The sequence below is a fragment of the Phodopus roborovskii genome, unplaced genomic scaffold (genome assembly GCF_943737965.1).
Source record: "Phodopus roborovskii unplaced genomic scaffold, PHOROB, whole genome shotgun sequence".
Lineage (NCBI taxonomy): Eukaryota > Metazoa > Chordata > Mammalia > Rodentia > Cricetidae > Phodopus > Phodopus roborovskii.
In genome coordinates, this window is record NW_026126546.1 from 8,151,087 (window position 1) to 8,170,941 (window position 19,855).

At 42.9% G+C, this 19,855-nt stretch overlaps 1 protein-coding gene across 14 annotated transcripts in view; it reads right to left on the reverse strand.

Moving 5' to 3' along the window:
- Nucleotides 1–19,237, reverse strand: part of Add1 (adducin 1) — a 61,445-nt gene extending 42,208 nt beyond the window's left edge. For 12 of the 14 annotated variants that reach the window (XM_051200414.1, XM_051200413.1, XM_051200412.1 and 9 more), the window contains exon 1: nucleotides 19,069–19,237. The gene's annotated coding sequence lies outside the window, so the exon portion shown is untranslated. The remainder of the gene's footprint in view (nucleotides 1–19,068) is intronic. The other 2 variants (XM_051200424.1, XM_051200423.1) reach the window with 1 other exon arrangement.
- Nucleotides 19,238–19,855: the final 618 nt, after the last annotated feature.

Consider the following 19,855-nt stretch of genomic DNA (forward strand, 5'->3'; position numbering starts at 1 on the left):
TCCACCTAGCAGACGCTTTCCGGGTTTAAAAAAATCCCTGGGTCCCATAGGTTTCGTTAGCATTATATTAACACACCCTGTCCTCTTCCTCCTCCTCCTCCAGGAGAAGAAACCACAGGACATTAAGATAGCTGGACCCATTCTGCCATGTGTAGCAATCAAAATGGCCATCCCTTGGTCCCTGCTTTCCAGGTGTGAATTCTACAGTGCTGCATAGAAACCCAGCACAGCTGTGAGTGAGACAGCTGAGCAGTGCTTGTAAGACTCGAGTAGAATCTTTCACAGAGTTCTGTTTTCCCAACCAGGCGGTGATAGCTCACACCTTTAATCTCACGACTAGGGAGGTAGAGGCAGGTAAATCTCTGAGTTCAAGGCAAGCCTGGTCTATATTGTGAGTTTCAGGACAGCCAGAGAAATCCTGTTACGTAGAGAAACGCTATCTCAGAAAAAAGAAAAAGGAAAAGACAAAAGGAAGGAAGAAGAGAGAGAGAGAGAGAAAGAAAAAAAAGGCAGTTAAGTAGAGAAATGAGAATTGGATATTCAGAACAGGTATGAAAGTCAGCACTCGTTGGCCCCTACTATCCTGCCTTCTAGTTGCTGACACAGGACACTCAGCTCACAGGTCAGGATGATGCTAAAAGCCCATGCATTCTAAGAAAAAGATATCTAACCCCACCCTTGCAAATGAGAGCAAACTAGGGTAGGGGCAAGACGGAGACATAATCCTCATCCTTAAAACCCTCCATACTCCAAACCCAACTTTCCTAAGCCCAGCAAAAAATAAAGGTAGAAATGCAGTCAGTGCAGAAATTCTACCGGTACAGTAGCAGACAACTGTGTGTTATGAGAACTGCGTGGCTGCAACACCACAGTTAATTCCAGATCCAGGAGCTCACATGCCTCTGGCCTCCACCAGCACTGAACTCAGGCACAGCACACACACATACTTTTGTTTTGTTTTGTTTCTCAAGACAGGGTTTCTCTGTATTGCTTTGCACATTTTTTTTTTTAATCTTAAAGGAAAAAGAAAATAACACAACCTTGTCAATAATGCCAGCTGTTCTATTTTTGCTTCTTTACAAGATTACTATTCAACTACTGTATTTTTTTAAAATATGCATAAAAAAGTTTCACAATTTAGCTCCAGCTGGCCTGAAATTCACTGTGTAAATAAGGCTTAGCCTCAAGCTCACAGAGATATGCTTCTGTAATAGTTTTGTTTATTTGTTTCCTCCCCTTTTGGTGCTGGAGATCAAATACAGGTCTTCAAGGGTACTGAGCCAATACTCTGCCACTGAACTGCACCCTGAACCCAAGTTCTTTCTGAAGAACATCCCATGAGGGACAGTTGCTAAGTAGTAATCTGGTCTGCCTTTTTAATTATTTTTCTGAGGGGAGGGCTAAGTGGAGAGGTCTGGCAAGATTACAGGTAAGGAAGTGTGAAATACTGACCACAACAAACAAGCATTTTCCCCCTAGAATCAATGGTCTGAATGTTCCTCTTTGTGAAGTAATTGGTTCTGTGAAGACTAAGGGCAAAAGAAAGCTCAGAAGAAACAGCTAGTGTGTGAGACTGAGCCTCTATTCTGCACACAAACACAAAGGCTACATGTGCAGCTTTGTTAGCTCTGAGGCGTCTGAAGATGAGCCAGGTTTCCTCTCCTGATCGAGGCAGGAATCATTTAGAACCTCAAACACAACTTTAGGTAACAGTCAAAAGTATGCCCTCTGAAAAGTCACCACATAGCTATTAGAAATTTAAGAATTTATGCTATCAAGTGATTTTAAGTGTACAAGTGTTTTCACAAAATAAGGATATACTGTTGAGTGAAAAAATGAAAATACACAAAATGGTACATAAATGGGAGAGTAAAACCTCAATTATATTTACATAAAGAAATTAAAACACTCACAAGAAATTTAAAAGGGAAGAGCACTAGAGGAGTAAGGAACTGGGTAGTGATGACTGTGTGCATCACAATAGATTTTAAAGTTAATTTATAAAAATAATTTAAAATAACCCAGGCAGTGGTGGTCACACCTTTCAATCTGGGCACTTATGAGACAGGCTGAGCAGTTCCAGGACAGACGGGCCACCTACCCAGAGAGCCCTGCAGGCACCTGACAGGCAGAGCCGTCTTGCCATCTCCACCCGTTTCAATCTATACAGGTACTAAAAAATATATTCTGCAACTGAGGTATTTTAGTAGTATGCCCTTAACCTATATTCACAGGTAATAAGATGAAGCTTGTAAGAGACTGTCTTAAGCAGGGAAGTGATGGCATATATCTTTAATTCCAGTACCCAGGAGGCAGAAGCAGGTGGATCTCTGTGAGGCCAGCCTGGTGTACAGAGTGAGTTCCAGGACAGCCAGGGCTATGCAGAGAAACTCTGCCTCAAAAATATAAAACAAAAGACATTAAATATACTAAAGTAGCCAAATTTTGTTTTGTTTTGTTTTGAGACAAGGTTTCTCTGTAGCTTTGAAGCCTGTCCTGGAACTCACTCTGTAGACCTGGCCTGGAATTTACAGAGATCTGCCTGCCTCTGCCTCCCAAGTGCTGGGTTTAAAGGCATGGGCCACCATCACCACCACCACCTGGCCAAACTTTCAATTAAATTGAGAATATTCCAAACAAAGGATGGCCTTGCTCAAAATGTCTCCATTTGTATCTGAACAACTATTAATGAGTTCCCTCTAAATCAACACTGTTTGACTAAAACTAAGTATTTGGCCATCTTTTGGTTTGGGTTGGATTTTTCTTTTGGGGGGGAATGGAGAATGAGGGGGTTGAGACAGCCTCACAGTATAACCATGGCTGTCCTGGGTCTTGCTTTGTAGAGCAGGCTGGTCTTGAACTCACAAGAGATCAGCATGTATCCACTACCCAAGTGTTGAGATTAAAAGTGTGTGCCACCAAACCTGGCCTAAAACTACATATTTTCTGAATCCATATTAGCCCCACTTGGCAGAGGTTATTTCCATCTTGCCAATGCAGTGGGATTCCAGCCTATAAGGGTTGTATAAGGGTTGTTTCAGGTAAGAATCACACACAGGGCAGCCCTCTATTTGGTGGTTTGAATGTGGAGACAGGTTCATATTTGAACACTTGGTCCCTAGGGTAGAACTGTCTGAGAAGGATTAGGAGGTATGGCCTTGTTGGAGGAGGTATGGCTCTGAGGATTGGGGGGGGGGATTAGCTCTGAGGCTTCAAAAGCCCATGGCATGCATTCTCTATTAAATTTTTTTCTCTCTTTGCTGCTGCTGTGGATTGAGATCTAAGTATCTAAGTGCTCAGGTATTGCTCCATCACGATATGCCTGCATGCTGATTCCTCTATCTCTCTCTCTCTCTCTCTGTATGTGTGTGTGTGTGTCTCCCTCTCTCTCTGCCTGTCTCTCTCTCTATCTCTTGGTCTCTCCCTCCCTCCCAGTACACTCAAGTGCTAAATGTTGAAAATGGGGAGGGTCTCCGAAGAGCTCCAAAAAAAAAAAAAAAAAAAAAAAAAAAAAAACTAGCCCAGACCCAAGGAATGTAAATCTCTGAGAGCAGGACCCAATTATCAACACTTTTAAGTATTAGCAAGCAATCCAAGTGTTTCAAAACCAAATAAATAAATAAATAAATAAATAAATCCCTTAGCTATGTGTACCAATGGACTAATAAACTTTTAACCATCAATCTAACTCGTGTATGTAGTAATAATAATAATAATGTACTTAGATGTCCTAACACCTAACTTACTCAAAACAGAACTCTGCATTTCCCCTAACCTTGTCTCCCTACATCTTATTTTATTGCATCATACCTATTCCATGGTGTGGCATAGTAATACATGTATTGTATCTTATTTTATTTGAGACAAGTGTCTGACTATACAGTCCTAGCTTGAACTCACTATGTAAATCAGAGCAGACCAGCATGACCTGTAACTCACAGAAACCTCTCCCTTCCCAGCCCTGAGATTAAAGATTTGCACCACCAAACCCAGGTTTTTTACAACTTTTAGATAAGGCCTTTCTATATAACCGAGTCTGGCTTCAAACGTTTGCATCCTGCCTCAACTTCTCCAGTACTCAGATAACAGGTTTGTGTCGCTGCGTCCTACCTGCTTCCCTTTCTACCCTGTCATGACTGTTTTTGAGACAGTCTCACCCCACAGCCAATGCCTGCATCAAACTCCAGATCCCCGGTCTCAGATTGAGTACTGGTATTGCAGGGATTTGTCACTATACTTGACCCAGTCAGGCAGTAGTGGTGCTCTGATCCCAGCACTCGGAAGGCAGAGGCAGGTGATTCACAGGGTTCAAGGCTAACATGGTCTACAGAGTAAGTTCCAGAACAGCAAGAGCTACATAGTGAAACCCTATCTCAAAAAAAAAAAAAAAAAAAAAAAAAAAATCCCTGAGGGGCAGGGATATGTACACATGATTACAGGTACCAGATCTCTTGGAGCAGACACAGTAGTTCTCAACCTTTAGACCTTTAGGTCTCTATCCATCTGGGGGTTAGAGACCTTTTCACAGTGATCCCCTAAGACCATCAGAAAACACATATTTACATTACAGTTCCTAGAGTAGCAAAATTACATTTATAAAGTAGCAACAAAAATATTTTTATTGTTGGGGATCACCACAAGATAAGGAACTGTATGAAAGGGTCAAAGCATTAGGAAGGTTGAGAACCACTGAGCTAGAGTGACAGATGGTTGTGAACCTCCTATCACAGATGCTGGAACTCAAAGTGGAATCCTCTCCAATAGCAGTGCATGCTCTTAACCAATTAGCCATCTCTCCAGTTCTATGCATGCCCTATTTCCCTGACTTTCCTCACATGCATACATAAATGTGAAGGGAATAACTTCTAAGTCAGTTCCACCATGGGTTGCAAGAACAAGTTTGTCTTAATATGGCAAGCATCTTTTACATGCCAGTCCTCTTTACGCATCTTTATTTAACACAGCTGTTTTAAGCTGGGATGTAATGGTTTAGGTCTGTAATCCCATCACTTGGAAGGCTGGCATAGGATGAACACTTTAAGACCAGCTCCAGCGTATCACAAGACACTGTCTCAAAAAAAAAAAAAAAAAAAAGCGGTAAAACAAAACTCTAAATTCAATCTCTAGTAGTACTGAGGGGGAGGATAACTATTAGTAACAGATCAGAAATATACTATCTCCCTCTCTAGAATGCAATCCCCACAGAGCAAGAACTTGTGCATCTCACACACCTCATCCCGGCCTTATTCATAGAACACTCAAAATAACAATAAGTACACATTAAAGACAAGTACACCTGGTCTAGCATTCTGGACCAACAATGTCATTCAAATTCTGTTTGGATTCTGGGGCATCTGGCTGTGAAAAGTCACTATTTCAATTCATTCAACCACAACTAGACATATAATTCAAAAGACACTGAGGACAGATATAGTTATACACTAACAAACAGGTTCCAAATTTCAGTTTACCATCCACAAAGGAATTCCAGACTGCAAGTGGATGATCTGTGTATAAAACTGGGTTTTGTATATCTCTGTAACTGGGTTTTCTGTTTCAAAGAATTACGTCAATTCTCAAAGTCAGTATGAACAACAAAAGCAGCTTTATCTGTCCCTAGCTGACTAGATTTGGAGACTAGAGTAGGTATAACTCCCAGAGGGAGAGAAAGAAAAGATTTCTAGACCTCACAGGCACCACAACTAAGCTTGCAGGGCAATGAACCCAAAGACTGCAGAAGAGAAAGAAAGCAAGGGGCTGACCACACACATTAGCATAAAGAAGTCTAAATAGATTTGATGAGGGGGCCATTCTGCAATCTAATTAAACACATTAGGATAGACAGTAGCACTAACCTAAGGGGATGTTGGGAGGGGATCAGAGGACTAGGAATGTAGCTCAGTGGTAACTTGACTAGCATGTTCCCAGAACCACACATAAAATATACACAGGATATACCTACACATTCCCATTACACATAATGTGCAATTAATAGTCAATATATTTAATTCTATGTGGAAGGAGCATATCAGGATGATTTGATAACTACAGAACAAGATGAAAATATAACATAATAAAAGTGATCTTTTTGTAGTTAGTGGTGGTGGGGACACATTTAATCTCAGCACTCAGGAGGCAGAGGCAGGCAGATCTAAGTTCAAGGCCAGCCTGGCCTTTCAGAGTGAGTTCAGGACAGCTGGGGCTACACGGAGAAACCCTATCTCATAAAACCAAAAAATAAATGTAAATAAAGATAAAAGTGATCTTTTTTGTTTTTATTTTCAAAACAGGATTTGTATAACCCTGGCTGTCCTGAAACTCACTCTGGCTGGCCTGGAACTCAGCTATCTGCCTGTCTCTACCTCCTCAGTGCTGGGATTAAAGGCATGTACCACCATTCCCCAACAAAGACAGTGACATTAAACCCAGATGACATTGCTCTTGGGAATCTAAACAGGGGAAATTCAAACAGTTCTGGGCTTGCTTAGGCTACAGACTAAAAATCCTGCCTCAAAAGTAAAATAAATGATCTTACACAGGGAACAGCCAATAATGTGTTATTAAAATAGTATACACAAAACTACTACAAGGTTGGTGAGACAGCTTAGTCATGCAAGCATGAGGTCCTGTCCTGAGTCTGGGAGTACAGCACCCAGGCAGGAGCAGCGCACATCTGTAACCACAGCTGGAGGAAGGCAGATGGGTGGGTCCCTACAGCCCATTGGCTGAATTGGTGAGCTCCAAGCTGACAGAGAGAACCTGTTTCAAAAACTAAAGTGGAAAGCAACTGAGGAACACATGGCTTGCTTCTACATAGGTGTACAAACACATACATCACTGGAATTCATACAGTCACACACACATACAAACTGTAGTGAAGCCATGGAGCAGGCAGATATACAACAGTGACAAGAGCCAGAACATGTACTAAGTTACACAGTACTTTTGTCACCCTCTTCTCTGTGTAACTTCTATCAGCCATCTGCTGGGTTATTGTCAATTGGTCCCAACAACTGTTCTCCACCTTTAACCTGCCACTCTATGGGTAGCCAGTAGGGAGCCAGACACTCAAGTCCTTCAACTGCTGGAATGTATGAGGTATAAGTGGTAAAGCTAGAGCCGGGCATGGTGGCACATGCCTTTAATCCCAGCACTCGGGAGGCAGAGGCAAGTGGATCTCTGTGAGTTCAAGGCCAGCCTCATCTACAGAGTGAGTTCCAGGACAAAAACAAAAAATGGTAAAGCTAAGCATTGCCAAGGTTCAAATCTTACGAAAGTGATACATACCTATAATCCCAGCATTTAGGAGGCTGACACAGGACTAATTAAATTTAAGGCCAAACTGGATTACAGAATGAATTCCAATCAGACCTGAATTACATGGTGAGAACCTGTATCAACACGCAAAATAAAAGTTCTTGGCTGATACACATGAGACATACCTCTTGGGCAATATCACTATGTGCACCTTAGTTTTTCCAAAGAAAATGGGGGATGATAAAAATACATATTTGACCAGGCAGTGGTGACCCACACCTTTAGTCCCAGCACTAGGGAGGCAGAGGCAGGTGGATCTCTGTGAGTTCAAGGCCAGCCTGATCTACTGAGTGAATTCCAAGACAGCCTCCAAAGCTACAGAGAAACCCTGTCTCAAAAAACAAATAAAACAAAACAAAAAAATACCTATTTTGCCAGGTATGGTGGCACATGCCTTTAATCCTAGCACTCAAGAGGCAAAGACACGTGGATCTCTGAGTTCAAAGCCAGCCTGGTCTACAAAGCAAATCCCAGGACAGCCAGGACTACACAGAGAAACCATATCTCAAAAGACAAAACAAAAAAGAAAAAGGGCAAGCCTGATACTGGAAATATCTACAGCAGGAAAAGAAAGTCCCGTAACAGAAAGTGAGTTGGAGTTAAGTAAAAGCCACTTTCTTTTTGGATCATGCAGATCCGAAGAAGGAAGCAGGCAATGTGAGCCAAGTTTTCCTGCTTGGCAAACTGGCAGGATTTGCTCTCTTAGTAAGGGTGACAGCTCAGTTTCCTTGTCAACCTGACTGGCCCTAGAATCAGTTATAACACACACCTCTGGATGTATCTGTGAGGAGGGAAGACCAAACATTTATGTATCTTTATGCATTTATCTCTATATATTTTTGTAAAGCTATCACATGGCCTTAGGGTCAATCCTTTTTTTTTTTTTTTTTTAATAATTTTATTTTATGTACATTGGTGTGAGGTTGTCAGGTCCACAGGAACTGGAGTTAGACAGTTGTGAGCTGCCATGTATGTGCTGAGAATTGAACCCTGATCCTCTGGAAGGGTAGCCAGGGCTCTTAAGTGTTGAGCCCTTTCTCCAGTTTTTTTATTCATTTCTTTTTTCTATTTTTTGAGATTTTGATGTGTTTATTCCTATAAATTTGGAAATAATTAGCATACAGCCCTGGGTTCAATCCCCAGTACCACAAAAAAGAAAAAGAAAGAGGGAGGGAGGGAGGGAGGGAAAGAGGAAGGAAAGAAGTCAGTATGGTGGTGCACACTTTTAATCCTAGCAATCAGGAGGCAGAGGCAGGCAAATCTCTTTAAGTTCAAGGACAGCCTGATCTACAAATCAAGTTCCAAACCAGGAAAGGCCACACAGTAAGTAAGTCCCTGTCAAGAAAGACAGAGAAAAAGAACCAGGCACAGGATACCTCCTTATAAATTCTGTCACAGAAGCCCAAAGACCCTAAAAACAACACAGCCTACTGTCACTGCACTTGGTTGCCCAACAGAAAGATGGTGAGACCCTACTGCTGAAGACACCCTTTGTTACAAGATACAAAGAAATCAAGCTTGAAAGGACCTGCAGCCGTCCCTGCTTTCACAATGCCAGAAGATGCTATGCATGCTGCTTGAGAAGACATCGATGGTATCCCTTCAACCAATCCTGCACGCTGTAATACCAGCCTGCCAGGTAAGATGTGCCCACTGGCACAATTGTAGCATGAAGGTTATCCAACTGCTTTTGCTTGGGATCTGAGGCCTGATCCACAAGAAAAACTTCATATATGGTACTGTAAAAATTGTTCAAAAGGTCAGGGGTTGAGAGTCACAGGTTCCAGGGAGGAACCTACTACTGTTGTTTTGCTATACGTGATGTCAGACTGACTTCTAAATATTTATGCCCATACACATACATTTAATGCTGCCCCCTACCTTGGCCAGAGAAGCTGTTCTCTGCAGTGGTTGGCAGTTAATACAAAGGCTTGTTCCAGTCCAGCCTGGTCTACGGAGTGAGTTCTAGGACAGGCTCCAAAGCAACACAGAGAAACCCTGTCTAAAAAAAAAGGTGGGGGGAGACATTCTGGGGGTGCCCAGGCAGAGTGGGAGGAAGGAGTCTGAGGTTTCTTGAAAGAGTGAGAGGACAAATTGGGGAGCATGTGATCAAGGTATATTGTTTCCTTCTATGAGACTGTGAAACTGTCAAAGGATAAAATTTTAAAATCAACCAGCACCCACAAGGCCAATCCAGGTGGATCTCTGTCAATTCCAGGCCAGTCTGCAAGTGCCAGGCTAGCCAAAGTTACAGAGTGAAATCCTGTCTTTAACAAAATTTAAAAAAAAAAAAAATGGTGGTATACACACCTTTAACGCCAGCACTTGGGAGAGAGGTTCATCTCTGAGTTCCAGGCCAGCCTGATCTACAGAGAAAGTTCCAGGACAGCCAGGGCTACACAGAGAAACCCTGTCTTTGTGCGGGGGTAAGGGTGGGGGCACCAAATACAGCCACTACCCCAGATCATCTATGACTTTACTTTTTTGATAAGCAAATAGTTTAACATTTTATTTATTCACATCAGCAAACTGTTCTTTTCCTTGACTGGAGATTAAACCTGGGGCCTCACTCAGCCTTATCTACTCTATTCTTTTTGTCCTTTAAAAAAAAAAAAAAAAAAAACAAGTTCTCACCAACTCGCCCACAGGCAAGCTCTGAATTTTTTATCCTCCTGCCTCAGCTTCCAGAGTGGCTGAGATTACAGCCTACACCATCAGACCCAACTTTTGTACTTTTTTCCCCACAGTGATCTCTACTTTTAAAAAGTAAGTTACAAGACCAGCAAATGGCTCAGCAAGTAAAGCACTTGTCATGAAAGCTTGTCGACCTGAGTTTGATCCCCAGAATCCTCGTAAGACAGAAGTTGTCCAACTCCACGAAGATGTCCTCTGACCGCCTATAAGCACACACTCCCCCACATAAATAATAATAAAAAGTTTTAAAAGAAAGATATTGCCAGGCAGGGTTTTCACACATGTAATCCCATCACTGAGGAAGCTGAAGCAGGAGAATGGTTAGACTGAGGCTGGCCTGTGAGTTTCAAACCAATGGGAACTACATAGTGAGACATAGTGTCAAAACAAAGAAATAAAAAAGAAAATTGCCATTTCTTTATAGGCTCCATCAAAGGTTTAAAGCATTATTAAATAGTTCCTTAGTCTTTTGTCCAGTGTCTCTAATTTAAGCCTTCCCCTAATCCACAGATTTATTTTGATGAATGTGTACATCAGTTATTTCAATGCCAGTGACCCCTCCTTCCCATACAGGTGGCTCAGTTTCTTCTCTTCCAGTTCTTGACCTTGAAGTCCCAGCAGTGCCCTTAACTGCATTATCATCTGCAATAGTCAGACCTTGGGAAGCCTATCACCTTTTGTGCCCAGTTTCATCTGCAATAAACTTGGCAGTGTTACAGGACTGTTGGGCCTTTAGAAACAGCAAGTGTAGCTGAACATGGTGGCTAGTGCTCACAATACCAGCACAGGGAAGGAAGAGGATTAGGAGTTCAAGGACAGCCTGGGCTACAAACTGAAACCATGTTCCAAAAACAGGCAGGCAGGCAGGCAGGCAGGCAGGCTGAGCACACACAGATGCTTTCCCTCTCTTTCCTCCGGTGATATCTGACTCTGTCTTGGGGCTATGTCAACAAGAACACCACCACCAGATGTGGCATCTTCCCCTTGGACCAGAACTGCTGAATCATCATCCTTTGCTCCTTCAACAGCAACACCATTCCCAGGCACTGTCAAAAATACAGCCTCGGGTCCACATCCAGGCCTGTTATTTAGCTGTCATGGATCATTCCCTTGCACATTAGCTGCTTTGGAGGCATAGCTAGCTTCCTGCTAAGGAACCCAACACAGAAACCATCTGCTCTCAAGGCACATTTCTAGGGTGTCTCCCACTTCAAATTGCCTCTGTTCTGCCCTGTCTTGGGGCTCTGCCAGCAAAAAGATCATCACCAGGTATAATTTCTCAAGCCCGAATCAGAACTGTTAGCCAAAATAAATCTCTTTTTTAAAATCAAAAAGTAGTCTTTAAAATGAAAAAGTAGTAATAACAAGAAGAGTTATAAAAATAAGCAATAAATATAAAATGCCTAGCAGTGTGATATAATGTGCATAATCTATAAGTGGTAAATGTTTTCTTTATTCTAGTGCTGATAAAATGTAAAAGCAGCATGATATTTCATTTGTGGGTTAGGAATTTAATTCAGTGGTGGAGCCCTTGGATTCATTTCTCAGTGCCAAAAGCTGTTCTTAAAACCAGGTGTGGTAGCACACACTGTAATCCCAGCACTCTGAAGGCAGGAAGATCAGAAGTTCAAGATCATCTGTGGCTATACTGCAAATCTGAGGTCAGCCTAGGCTATACGAAACTCTCTTCAAAACATTTTAAGTTGTTGCTGCTGCTGCTGTTTGTAGAGAGACAGTGCAGGGGACTGAAGCCAGGCTTTCTATATACTAGGTAAGCTAAGCTACATGTCCAGCCCTTAGAAACAACATTCTATTATATACTCTATTGTATTTCTTTTTGTACTTTAAGGTAAACTACTGTATTCTGTTCTGCTACACATATAGCACCAAGAATTCATAAGATTCTCACTTCAACTCAACCTCTAAATGAACACCATTCAAAGGGTGGGGTTTTGAAAACAACAATGGGTGAGGCAACTAGAGAGAAGCCACCCATCGTAGATGGCCAAATTTAAGTGAACTCTACTACACTCTGGCTTGTTTATGTTTCCAAAATCAGTGGGTTTTTGTCACTGACACAGAAAAGAATCTGGCTTGGGAATCTGTAAAAATTCCATTACTGTTAGGGGAGGGGAAAGAATATGGTCAAAATATAGTATATAAAATTTTTTATTTTAAAAAGTCTTTAATTTTTTTTTTAAATGTTTGATTCATACCTAATGCTTAGGCCCTGGAGTCAGACCACCAGTATTATGATCCAAGTTTACCCATGTGTTTCTTTCTTCCTTCCTTTTTTGTTTTTTGTTGCTTTGTTTTGCTTTTATTTTCGGGGTAGGCATTCTCTGTGTAGCCTGGCTGTCCTGGAACTTGTTCTATAGACCAGGCCTGGAACTCACAGAGATCTACCTTCCTCTGCCTCTAAGGGCTGGAATTAAAGGAGTGAGCTACCTACCACCCTTGGGCTTATGTTAGTTACTTTTCTATTGCTGTGATAAAACACTATGACCAAGGCAATTTATACAAGAATGCATTTAATTGAACTTATGATTTTAGAGGGTTAGAATCCATTAAGGCAGAGAGCACAATGGGAATGGAGGAAAGCTCTTGAAACCTCAAGCCTGCCCCCAGTGGCACACCTCCTGCTCCTTCACAGATAACAAGAACCAAGTATCCAAACAGATGAGCCTACAGGGGCCATTCTCATTAAAACCGCCACGACCTATAACCTGAGGTCCATCTCTTCATCTCTGCATGCCTGCATTTCTTCATAAGCAATGAGAATAGTGTCACTATGTGAACTGGATAAGATACTTCATAGGTGCCAAAGACAGAGATACAAGGGTACTGAAGTGCTTCAATCTTTAGGACTCATGTGAAAGCAGGGCTTAGTGATGCTTTCATGTAATTCCAGCACTCAGTGGAGACAAAGATAGCAAACACCATGGGCCCACTGACCATCTAGGCTAGCCAAAAGAGGCAGCTAAAGCATTAAATTCTAAATCAGCCAAAGTTCTAAGTACAGTGACATACCCTTCCCTATCCCAGGGGACAAAAAAAAAAAAAAAAAAAAAAAAAAAGTAGCAATGAAGACTACTGCCTATTACCGAAAGCATACCCACAAACACATGTGCAGACACAGCAATAAGTAAACAAATAGTTACACATAATATTTTGTCTCTTTCCATTTACTGTACCTGGAAAAATGTTTAATGCTTACTACCATTTCTCCATCTATTTAACATCTTCAAGGCATTCACCTTACAGACATACTCTAATTTAGTCATTGCCATAACGATGGATATTTGTTTCCAGGTTTTTACTATTGTTAATACCAGCTAAGCATGCATGCCTTTAATCCCAGCACTCAGTAGGCAGAAGCAGGACAAACTCGATTTAGAGGCTAGTCAGGGCTACAGTGAGAGCCAGTCTAAAAGCAAAACACATTAATTTTTTATTCCTTGTCTATTTTTTTCTTTTTTGATTTTTCAAGACAGGGTTTCTCTGTGTAGCTCTGGCTGTCCTGGAACTAGATCTATAGATCAGGCTAGCTTCAAACTTAAACCAAACTGCCTGCCTCCCAAATTCTGGGATCAAAGGCCTATGTAACCACCACCCTGCTGGTTAATTCTTTTTAATGAATCATTTTTGTTTTTTAGATAGTCTGACTATGCAGCACTGGCTAGCCTTGAACTTACTGTATAGACAAGGCTGGCTTCAAGAGATCTGTGTCTTTGCCTCCCAAGTGCTAAGACGAAATACATGTGCCACCACACCTGGCCTGAGATTACTTACTTGTGTGTGTGCTCGTGTGACGTGTACAAGTGCCTAATGAGGCAAAAACAAAAACCAGTGTAGTAACTCCTGGGACTGAATTTAATAGGATTCATCCATTGTCATAGCTAGTTTTATGTCAGTTTGACACAGAATAGAGTCATTTGGGAAGAAGGAACCTCAGTTGAGAAAATGTCCCCCACCAGACTAGCCCATGATGCATTTTCTTGATGGATATGATTGATGTGGATCACTGTGCATCAGTCCTTACCTCTGGGCTCCTGGCCTGACTTCTTTTGATGGACTGTGAAGTGGAGGTGTAAGCATCCCTTTCCTCTCCAAGTTGCTTATGGTCATGGTGTTTTACCATGGCATTAAAAATTCAGACACCCAATGCAGGTGCTTAGAACCCAACCTGGGTCCTCTATAAAAGCAACAAATATTCTCTCTGATGAACCATCATCTCTTCAGCTCCTGGAACCCCATTTTAGTAGCTTTTTTTTTTTTTTTTTTATGTGACTGTTTTGCCTGCATGTATGTATGTATGTGTATTACATGTATGCCTGGTACCTGAGGAGGTTCAAGGAGGGTTCTGGATCCTCTGGAACAGGCATTAGATTGTTTTGAGCCACCACGTGGGTGATGGGACTTGTTGCTAGGTCCTCTGCAAGAACAGTAAGTGCTTTTCTTAACCACTGAGACACCTCTCCAGCCCCAGTATCATTTTTACAAACACAAAGTGACTGGCCTACGTACTCCAGTCCCATGTTCAAGATGTAGTTTCCCCCACTCCTAAGAAGCACAGATTCATATGAAGCCAGATCTGAACATGCCCAACACTTTCAAAGAACAAATATCATTAACAATGTTGATGTTGTGTTTTGTTTTCCTTCAGACAAGAGAGGTGCAAGTTATCAATATATTCCAGGTCACTCATACCAGCTGTTTTAAACTGTACTTCTGAAAAAAATAAAGATCAAAGGCAAACTGAACTCTTTCCATGTTTCCTAACTGTGGATGGTCAGAACAAACATTAACTATAAAACAGTTCTGGGGGCGCTGGAAGAGATGGCTCAGTGGTTAAGAACACTAACTGCCCTTTCAAAGGACCTAGATTCAATTCCCAACACCCATATGGCGGCTCACAACTGTCTGTAGCTCCAACGATCTGACACCCTCACAGAGACATACATACAGAAAAAACATGAGTGCACATAAAATAAAAATAAATAAAATATATACATATATTTATAAACAGTTCTGTTATGATTTAAAATCATGCTAAATTCCTATTTTAAGAATCATGTTTCTGGCCTAAAAAGGCATTTGAATATTTATGTGTATGTTAAGTAATCATATCGTATATAAGATTCAGTTATTATTGTGCTGTTACTTTGTTTAGTTTTTGTTTTTTTTTAATTTTGACTTTTTTTAAAAAATAATAATAGTTTTATGCATGCTAGGCAAGCACTCTAACAACTAAGGTACAATTCCAGCCCTATAGGCTTGTTTTTTTGGCCTTTGTGAATTTTAGTTCAAACAATAATTAAACTGGTACAGCAAAGAAAAAACCCCAAATGCTCAAAATGTAATTTCTAAACACAGTTTAAGTGTTCTGAGAAGCATGGGATTAAAAAAAAACTTGATTTCAGGTTGGAATAATTGCCATATGTTTTATGTCAGAAACAGGACCACAGTCTATAAACAATACACCTTACAAACATAGCCAGTATGTAATAGTGTGCATTTGTAATAATGTCCATTTTTTTTTCATTTCTATACGAGGGATCAAACCTAAGATTTCATACATGCTACATCAGTACTCTTATAGTGAGTTAACCATCCAGTCCGACATACTTTAAATAATTTTGTGCATGAAACAAAGTGTGTGTATCACAGACTGAACAGGTCTTTTTGCTTTGGGGATGTTTAGTAAATTATGTGTTACAGGCCTGCATCTGTGACAACCCATCACATCAGGGTCACAATAAAACTCCAAACTCCAGGAGTAGAAAGTTGGGTCAGTGATTAAGAGAACTCTTTCCTTTTACAGAAGACTGAGGTTCAGCTCCCAGCACCCACACGTCGGATCACAACCACCTATAACTCTAGTTCCAGGGGGATCACAACCACCTATAACTCTAGTTCCAGGGGATCTGATATCATCTTCTGGTATGTTCCAGCATCAGGCGTACATGTGTGCTACACAGACATACATGCAACCAAAACATTTATGTACATAAAATAAATAAGCCTAAAAACTCCAAAGTCCATGTTGTTTTGACTTCAGAGCACTTTGGATTTTAGATTTCTAATTAGGGATGCACAATTCCTATTTTTCATTAAACAGAACTTCACAGCCCCAATACTGAACTGTTTAACATTTAAAATCATATGACAATTAGATACTATTAGAAAACAATTTCAAGGCAGGAAAGTAACTCAGTTGGTAGAGTACATGCCTAACTTTCACAGTGTCCTGGGTTCGGTCCCACCCCACCCACATATACACACACCACAGTAATCCCAGCACTCCCAGGGATACAGGCAGGAAACAGGATCATAGATTAAAAGTTGAGGCTGGAAAGAAATAGCTCAGCAATTAAGAGCATTTGTTAATTTCTAACAAGAACTCTAAGTACTTTGATTTCCTGGGGTTAGGTACAGCTCAGTGGTTTGAATACAAATACTGCTTTTTCCAGAAAACCTGAGTTCAAGTCCCAGTATCCACATGGCGGTTCTCAATCTTCTGCAACCCCAGGTTAAGGGATCTGACACCCTTTCTGGCTTCCACTGGCACCAGGCATGCAAGTGGTTGGTCCACAGACACACATGAAAATAAAAATGTTAAATATTTTAAAAAGTTTAAGGCTAGCCTTTTCTCATCCGAAAGTTCAAGGGCACCTTGGGCTAATTGAGACTGTCACCAAAAAATAAAATAAAATAATAATAATAAAAAAAAAAAAAAACAGCGTAACAGAACTCAGGAGACAGATTTCTGAGTTCAGGACCAGCCTAGTCTACACAGTGAGTTCCAGGACAGCCAGGGCTCTGTAAAGAGACCTTGTCTGCCCCCCCCAAAATTTCATTTCCAGTCTTTCCAGATGTTTAGAAGTGCACAATGTAGATTAAAAATAGAATAACACATTTTGCAGATATCCAGCTATTAATTGTTGAAACTGAATGAGTAAATAAAGACTTGTTTAATGCTACTCTCTCAAATGTGAATGTGTGTGTGTGTGTGTATATGTGCATGTGTGTGTGTGCGTGTATATATATATATATATATATATATATATATATATATATATATGAGCTCAACATGTGTGAGAGGAAAGAAAAAAGAACAATCAATACAAACTAAACTTCCCATAGTAAAAATACTTGGGGACTTGTCTTAGTTAGGGTTTCTATTGCTATAATAAAACACAAAATCAACATGGGGAGGAAGGGGTTTATTTCATCTTACAGCTTGTAGTCCTTTATCCAGGGAATTCGGGGCAGAAACTCAAAGCAGGAACCGGGAGGCAGGAGCTGATTGCTGCAGATGTTATGGAGGGAAGCTGCTTGCTTACTGGGTCGCTACAACTGCTTGCTTAGCCCTTTTTCCTACAGCACCCAGAGCACCTGCCCAGCTGCGGCCCCGCCCACACAGTGAGCTCCCACATCAACCATCAATTAAGAAATGCACTACAGGCTTGCCCACTGGCCAATCTAGTGGGGGGGGGGGGGCTACTTTTTCTCAAGTTAGGTTCCTTCTCAAATAACTCTAGCCTGTGTCAAGTTGACATTAAAAATTAGCCAGCACAGCATCTTTTAAAACATTTCAATAGTTAATTTCCTGACTCAATGTGATAACATGAAAGTTACGGATTTTTTTTTTTTTTTGTGGTAAATCAACAAAACTAAACAACAGTATCAGATAATACCAAGAGTTAAGTGAAAATCTGAATTGTTTGTATAAAACAGATTTTAGAAGGGAAGACGTTTGGAGGCTGCTTTAGAATTTAGATTCATTTACTGAATCTTGCTAACCGACACACCACATTAGTAAACTAACAAATCACCTGCACCGCTGTAAACCACATCTAAACCCTGAAGAGACGTTCTGAATGTCAAAACCATTTACTTCCTCAAAAAACAACTTTGCTAACAGGGTGTGGCGTCAATCCTTACCTTAATCCTTGAACTAAGCGGGCAGAGGCCAAAAATTGAAGTTCCAGGCCATTCTGAGCTACAGAGTAAGAACCTGAGGCAGGGGTATGGGGGTGGGGGGGGACGGCATGCACAACACACACACAACTTTACCCATAAAGAAGTACATCAAAATTGTAGAATTAAAATGTGATTTATACATCACTGGCTGCAGTTTCTACGTTAAAGACTGCAATTTTAAGAATCCCACCCTTATAAAATTCACCCCCAGATCTGAAATTCCCTTCCCTTCCTGGAGCCTGTTGAATCTAATCGCTCTCCCGACTTGACACAGCCGATCTGTCAGCATTCTAGTTCCTATCTCGATTAAGACTTCAGTCCACTTGTGACAAACACAAAATTTCAACTGTAATAACTGAGGGGCAATGCATACAGCTTTTATAGCTCTGCTCTTGGTTTTAGGGGATTAACAATTTTAGGCCGAAAATCATATGGTCAAACCAACAACAGTTTCAGGTGAGCCGAAGTATTTATTTCAAGATTGGTGTGCATAAAACAAACACAAGTCACCTACCACATACCTTGAACCAGGAACTGAAGTATAAAAAGAGAAAGCGTTTTAGGGAGAGGTCTGAACGAAAACAACAGGGAGGAAAGGCAAGCCCCATCTCCAGGAAGTTCCATGACCATCCCACTACTACCATCCGTGGACACCGCTGGCTTTTTCTCTTCGGGCAGAAGGTGTCATTTTTAACAAGACCCGACAAACGGAACCCAGGTGCCCCTTGCCACTATCTCTGCCGCGAGCAGCGCGCGGGGCCACCACCCGCACAATGCTGACCCGGGAGGACCCCTGAGGCCCAGCAGTCAGCTCCAAGCCGAGCTGCCACTTCCCCCGAAGCCAGCCCGCGTCCGCCGGGGCCAGGCTGGGGAAGCGACGCTGCGGCGTCCTCACCCCCGCACTCGGCGGCAAGCGAGCGCAGAGACCCCGCGCGCCGCGCCCTCCTCAGTCAGCACCGGCGAGGCGCCCCAGAGGCCGCGGGCCCGGCCATGCCCTGCCCGCCCAGCACCGCCGCCCCGGCCCTACGCCCGCTGCGGGCCCGGAGACCTCGCCGCGCTCGCGGGCCTCACCTCCGCGGAGAATCGGGGGCAGCGCGCAGCTTCCCGGGTCCGAGTGCGGCCCGCGCCTCGCCTGCGGCTCGCGCTGGGCTCCGCCCCCTGGCCGCCGCGCACCCCCGCCGCCTGCCGCAGCCCTCGGCCTCTCCCGCCCTCAGCCCTCAGCCTCCAGCTCGCCCCCGCCGCCCAGCTGGGTGCGGCCTGCGGCGCTGCAGGCAAACAACGAGCAGCTCCATTGGCTTGGACGCCTCGCCGCCGTCCAGCATTACTCGCTGTGATTGGTCGATTTCGAGCAAGGGGTTGGGCCGGAGGGAGGGCGGGTCCTGGGAGGTGGAAAGAGGGTTGGTCTCCGTCGCCTCGGGTGGAAGGGCCGCGTCACCGTGGGCTTAGCGGCTCCCCGGGCCGCCTCGGGCGACCGGCTGGCGGCCTGCTGCGCGTGCTCACCGCAGCCGCTGGTTCTCCCGGCCTTCGTGCACTCCCACAGCAAATGGACCTGGGCCGGGTGCGCTGCAGGCGAGAGGGTCCTTAGACACTTTGGGGACTGCGCTGTCAATCAGGGTGGAGTCGGGACTGCGACATCTGTGGGCTCTGATAAGGCTCCACTGACAGGAAGGGCCCGCCGGATGAGAGCGGATTAACAAACACCCGGGCCTCTTCAGTCAGGGAATGAGGCTAGGCGAGGCCTTGGCAGAACTAGTCCACCTGGCAGCGGCCTGGAAACTAGACCAAGGCACCAGGCCAGCCCCGTCTCTCCTGTCGCCTCCTCAGATCCAAAGGAAACAAAGGGGCACAGCTTCTTGTC